This window comes from Rattus norvegicus, chromosome 9, assembly GCF_036323735.1.
Source record: "Rattus norvegicus strain BN/NHsdMcwi chromosome 9, GRCr8, whole genome shotgun sequence".
NCBI classification, from domain to species: domain Eukaryota; kingdom Metazoa; phylum Chordata; class Mammalia; order Rodentia; family Muridae; genus Rattus; species Rattus norvegicus.
Genome location: NC_086027.1, coordinates 103265922 through 103272691, shown reverse-complemented (window position 1 = coordinate 103272691; position 6770 = coordinate 103265922). Strand labels below are relative to the sequence as shown.

The 6770-nt window shown below is 43.0% G+C and overlaps 1 long non-coding RNA gene across 1 annotated transcript; it reads left to right on the top strand.

Annotated features, from left to right (window-relative positions):
• Window positions 1–222: 222 nt before the first annotated feature.
• LOC120094750 (uncharacterized) lies at window positions 223–5869 on the top strand. Its single transcript, XR_005489338.2, has 3 exons — window positions 223–406; window positions 3932–4094; window positions 5011–5869. It is a non-coding gene; the product is annotated as an uncharacterized LOC120094750 (long non-coding RNA).
• Window positions 5870–6770: the final 901 nt, after the last annotated feature.

The window sequence follows — 6770 nt, the reverse complement described above, 5'->3', positions numbered from 1 at the left end:
AGCTCTTCTCAGTGTTACAGCTCTTCTGAACAGGGACTCCGAGCAGCAAAATCGCTCGGCTTATATAGACAACAGTATGCTAATTATCTCTCAGGGATTGGTGGGGCTTGTATCACCCCACTACTTGTCCTCCAGGGATTGGCGGAGAATGAATCACCTCATTAGCATATTAACGGTCAACTAACACCTGGTGCATAAACCGCACATGTGCAGTACCGCTGTTCACCACTAGAGGGAGCCCTAGCAAGGGGACAAGCCTGCACATGCGCAGTAAGTCGTTTATATCCAGACAAGGCTGGATGTCGGCGCCATCTTTGTTTCGCCGCGCCGCTCTCTACACTGAACAGCTGAGTTGGAACAGACGGCCAGAAATCAGAAAGAAAAAGAGGGGAGAGCTCGTCCAGCAGTAAGCTTCCCAGACAATAATTCCATCTGGATAATAAAAATTACTTTTACATTCAGGAAACAAAGGCATGGAACAGCTATTTTATTTAGAAAAGCTTCCAGATTCCAGAAAATAATACTCGCCCCCCCCCCCAATTCAGGGTGTAAGCCTTGCTTCCATTAACTTTTATAGTTTTGTGTCTCAGCAGGACCACGAACACAAATACACAAATTAAATTCTGGAAGTAAATGACACTGTAAAATCCAATTCACCTCTCAACTTGTAGACCCAATTGTGGTTGACGTAATGATCAGTCTGCATCGTGCTCTTGTCCTAACACAATAGCAGAACTGAACAGTAAACACAGTCATGGCTCAGCATTCCCTGTGTAAAATTATAGTTGCTGTCTCTCTTACATGTTCTGTCTGGTTTGTGAGATGTACAGAGAGCCTAAAAGTCTCTCATGAGAAACAAAGAACAAATAAAAACCAACTGCACAAACTCTCTCTCTCTCTCTCTCTCTCTCTCTCTCTCTCTCTCTCTCTCTCTTTCTGTGTGTGTGTGTGTGTGTGTATCAAAAAGAGTTATCAGTCTCTATTTGTTGTTTGCATGTATGCTCATTAATCATTTTAGTCTATTCTTATATATAAAGAACTCCAGCTGCGTATGTAGCAGAGGATGGCATTGTCCAGCATCAACAGGAGGAAAAGCCCTTGGTCCTGTGATGGCTCCTTTCCACAATGTAGGGGAATGCCAGATGGGAGTGGGTGAGTGGGAGCATCCTCATAGAAGCAGGAGGAGGGAGGGGATGCCTGGGAGAGGGAGGAAAGGGGATGACATCTGAAATGTAAACACATAAAATGTCCAAAAAAATAAAATTTAAAAAAGAACCTATATGTGTAAATTATTAAAAAATGGAAAAATATTCATATGTAATATACAAATATGCAAATAAGTTACACACATGTATATAATTGGCTTACACTGTTATAGCACAGGACAAGTCCCAAGACCTGCCAGATGAGCTAGAATCAAAAGGATGCAGGGAGGGAGGTACAGCACAGGGAGGCTATACACTGTGCATGGGAGGGAATACAGAACACAGACATGATAATGCGCGGCACAGCCCTGAAGATCACCAAAGCAAAAAGAACTTTCGTTCTCCTGCTTATTTCTCGAGTGATTTCAGATTAAATACTCGGTAGAGCACAGGACCATGTCATGGGTCTCGTGAATCCTGTCATTTCCATCCCTGTTCCTAAAGAAAGTGTAATAGTTACTTTCCCCCCCTTTCTTTCTTCTGCAATAAAACACCATGACCAAAAGCATCTTATGGAAGAAAGAGTTTATTTTGGCTTTTGGTTCCGGAGGAGTGAGAGTCCAGCATAGTGGGAAGGCACGACAGGAATTGGTTGGCATGACAACAAGAAAGTGAAAGGAGAGAGATCACAGCTTCCATCACAGAGCATGAACAGAGAGCACAAACTGGGAGTGTGGCAAGATCTCTCCCTCAGTTCTGCTCTACTCCCTTAACCAAGGCTGGACCTCAGCACAGCCTTTCCAAACAGCGCCACCCACTGGTCTGAGCCTTTAGAGGACTTTTTTTCTTTTGAAAAGGGGTAACATTTGAAATGTAAGTAAAGAAAATATCCAACAAAAATAAAATAAAATAAAAATTAAAAAATTCATTGGTTGGGTGCAGATATCTGCATCTGACTCTTTCAGTTGCTTATGTCTTTTGGAGGGCAGTCATGATAGGTCCCTTTCAGTGAATGCCCCATAGCCTCAGTCAGTGTCAGGCCTTAGGGCCTCCCCTTGAGCTGAATCCCACTGTGGTCCTGTCTCTGGACCTCCTTTCCCTCAGGCTTCTCTCCATTTTCATCCCTGCAGTTCTTTCAGACAGGAACAATTATGGGTCAGATTTTGACTGTGGATTAGCAACCCCATCTGTTACTTGATGCCCTGTCTTTCTGCCGGAAGTGTGGTTTACAAGTTCCCTCTCCGCACTGTAGGGCATTTCATCTAAGGACCCTCTCTTTGAGTCCTGAGAGTCTCTCACTTCCAAGGTGTCTGGTGCATTCTGGAGGGTTCCCAAACTCTTACCTCCTGAGGTTGCCTGTTTCCATTCTTTCTGCTGGCCCTCAGGACTTCAGTCCTTTTCCCCCACCCAATACCAGATCATGTTCTTCTCTTCACCTGCCCCAGCCCCCTTTCCCTTCCAGGTTCCTCCCTCCCTCCTTGTGATTTCTTTCATCTCCTTCCCAAGAGGAGCCCTTGGGCCCTTCTGCTTGTTGACTTTTTTTGAGTTCTGTGGACTGTATCTTGGGTATTTTGAATCAATGGACAGGAGCTGCTGACCCATGTGGTTGAACTAGGGAAAAGCTGGAAGAAGCTGAGGAGGAGGGTGACCCTGTAGGAGGACCAGCAGTTTCAATTAACCTGGACCCCCAATATCTCTCAGACACTGAACCACCAACCAGGCAGCATATACCAGCTGAGATGAGGCCTCCAACACATATACAGCAGAGGACTGCTTGGTCTGGTTTCAGTCAGACAAGATGTGCCTAACCCTTAAGAGACTAGAGGCCCCAGGGAGTTTAGAGGTCTGGTGGGATGAGGGACGGTGACATCCTCATGGAGACAGGGGTCCAGGAAGGAGGTATGGGATGTGGAACAGACCACTGGGAGGGAAATAAAATCTGGAGTGGAAAAAAAAAGAAAAAAGATTAAAAAAAGAATATATATATATATATATATATATATATATATATATTCTCTTATATATTACATCTTGACTGCAGTTTTCCCTTGCTCCCCTCCCTATTTTCTCCGGTCCACCTGCCCTCTTCCCCAGATCTACCTCCTTCCTCCTTCTTTCAAAAAAGAACAGGCCTCCCAGAGACATCAATCAAATATGGCATAACAAGCCACAATAAGACCAGGAATATACTCTCATTTCAAGGTTGAACAAGGCAGCCCAGCAGGAATAAAAGGGTTCCACAGTAGGCAAAACAGTCAGAGAAAACCCCGGCTCCTACTATTCAGAGTTCCAAAGACACCAAGCTGCTCAGCCACAGCGTATATGTGGAGGGCATAGGTCAGGTCTCTACAGCGCCCTGTTCTCCGAGGGAGCCTCCACGAGTACAGTTCGGTTGATTCCGTGGGCGGTGTTCTCATGTGCCTGGCCCCTCTGGTTATTCCGCCTAATGTTTGGCTACAGTGTCGGACTATAAATCAGCTGCCGTCAGCTGCTAGATAAATTCTCTCTGGTCTCTTTGATGACGATTCTTCTAGACATTTCTGACTGAAAACATCAAGAAAGGGGAGTTTTGCAATTTAAAAACCCCTGGAGGGGTGGGCTGGGGACATCCTCTTGGACACAGGAGAGGAGTTATAAGATGGGGAACTGTCATCAGAGGGCAGAAGTGGAGGGGGATAACGACTGGACTGAAAAAACAAAGATTAAAGAGAATTTTTTTTAAAAAGAAAAGAAAACATTTAAATAAATAAGTAAATAAATAACCAAAAGTTCGTCTTCCTTTTCAGACATGGACCTTACCTTGGTCGCCTTAGCCAAACGGTTCATAGCCTCACAGCTGAGAAATGCAAAGTGTGAAAAATGGAGAGCTCTTCCCAGTCGGAATGGGGATGAGAAACCTGTGAGTGAAAATGAGCATCAGCTGGGAACGCTGGTGAACACCACCAGAAGGTGAGCATAGAGACAGGAAGATCCTGTGGTGAACTCCACCAGAAGGTGAGCATAGAAACAGGAAGATCTCATGGTGAACACCACCAGAGGGTGAGCATAGAGAGGTCATCCTCAGCTCTATAGTAATCCAATCAAGACCAAGATACCCAGGATCCTGAAAATTTTCCCCTGATCCGGAGGCTTTCCTCTGTGTGGTAGCAAACAACAACAAGAACTTGTCAGACAATGGAAACTTAAGGGTGCCCTGGAAACCCTTAAAAAGGCCTCCTTTCTCATTAGTCCCCTCTAAATCATGATAGGGAAACGGCAGTGAACTACGCCACCCTTCTGGTACACATTTGTGGAATACATAGTAGACTGAGAACTGAGTGTACGACTACTCCTTTCAGATCACGCAGTAATAACTTTTACTATAGAATACGTTAAAAAGTATTTCATTGTTATCTCTAGAAAATAATGGTATTTCCTAGGGGGGTATATGGGAGTACACCATATAATAACAATCCTTTCTGTATACTGACATAGAAGTTGTACTGCCAGGGTAGAAAATATCATAGCAATTGTAAAACTCAAACTGGAGAAAGTCATCATAAATACATTTTATTTTAAACTTTAAAAACTCAACAGACAGGGCTGGAAAGCTGGCTTAGCCATTAAGAGCACTGGTTGCTCTTAACCAGAGCACCTGGGTTCAATTCCCAGCACCCACATGTCAGCTCATAACTGCCTGTAACTCTATTTCCAGGGGTCTGACACCCTCATGCAGACGTGCCTGCAGTCAAAACACCAATGCACATAAAATCAAAATAAATAAAATTTAAAAACGCTCAACAGATAGGGGATAATGTAGTGAAGAAAGGTATTCTAAACTCTGGTGCCTAATTTACTGTTTTTCTTATGCCAACTTACTCAATAGAAGCCGTGGCTATTAAGACGATGTCTTCTCAGTGAGAGCAAAGCCACATGAAGAATCCCTAACGGTCGAACTTGCCTCATTTTCCTACGAGGAATCCAAGTGCACTCAGTGGAAGTGGCAGGTTTTCTGCCTGCTGTATCTGGGCACCGGGTTGCTTTCTCATGCCTGGCAAATGCTGACTGCTGAGCTGACAGAAGCAGGAGTGTTTGGAGAAGAGGTCTAAAATCACAGACAGAATATTCACACCATCCGGAAGTGAAGAATGAAGACTACAGTGGACGGATGGATGGATGGATGGATGGATGGATGGATGGATGGATGGATGGATGTCATCCTTGCTGTTCTCAGACAGATGTGTCATATTTTCATGCAGGACCTCACAGGACCTTCATTTCCGACATAAACACCCATAAGACAAAAGCATCATGACAACATTAGAACACTAGCCCTCTCTTTAGCTGTCTGCAGTGCTTTAAAAGAAAAGTTTTATAAACAAATTTGGGGAGTAATGTTGGCGTTTTGCTCTTATACTGGTTCACTTCGCTTTGAGAATGAAGCCCCAGTTCAACTCCAGGTTAGAGTGACTTGGAATGGCTCCAGATTCTTGCTCCTTATACGGTGTTCTGGAAAAGAATTAGGACAGACTTTTGAAGACACAGTTAGACTTTTACAAGTCCATTGGGCTATTACAAAGCCTAAGGTTTGACACATCTTGACTTAAATCTATAAAATTATTCTCCCATTCCCAAAATTGGTCTGAGTCTACAGGAGGACCTGTCCAGTCGGAATATGAAGCCTTCAATTCTCTAGAGCAAGGTCAAAATAAAACTAGTAAAAATGGGATTTTGAAGAAAACAAATTTTCAGTTCTCTATATTTTGGAGTGTGCTGCTTCACACAAAATTTTATTTGAGGTGATACATCAGCTGCAAGTATTTAAGACAGAAAAAATGTGCACATTCTTTAAAATTATAGGAAATCGGCATTTTTTAAAGTTTACGGATTAACTGAGGAAGGTATAGTTGTACCAGAGGTAAATGTGAGCTGACATAATGGTGTTTTCTTAAAATATATTCACTCTCACTGCAGGATGTGTCACCTGAAATGAGAAGACACTGTGCTGACTCCCACTGGTATTGGCCCTGTCTGGGGAGAGAGGGGAGAGCCCTCAGATAGTCATTCCTGTCCTGGGTTGGTTTGAGGGCATGACAAGGATGTGTCTAAAGCTCCCAGTCCTCCTGTGCTCGCCTTCCAGTCCCATCAAGCCACTGTGCTTGACAAGCACGTCCCATCCTGGAGCACTGGGTTTTTGCTTTAGCTTTTTCTCCAGTCTAAGTGTTCTAATGTCTGCTGTTACAATATCATCGCTTTTAAACTCCACTGCTAAAAGGTCATCTCTCTCAGAATGGTATTTAAAAATTTTGAATCTTTTAATTTAGTAAAAGTCAAATTTTCCTTGTCTCCCCATTTTAACTTTCCTTTCATTGTGATGATGGGAAATTGAATGAAGAAGGTTGAGAAAAATACTACAGCGTTAAGGAACTTCTTTCTCAAAGACATAGTGACATTTAAATTTCCATTTGATTTTCTTTCAAAGTCACTTCATCCTTCTCCAATTTGATAAGTGCTTATCCTGAGTCAAATATTGAACTATAACCTGAAAATAATATCTATGCTATAAACTTTAGTATATAATAGAAAAGAAGAATTGGATCATTGCTATGATTGATAATAATTTCTAAAAAGAAGTCCGTGGCATCT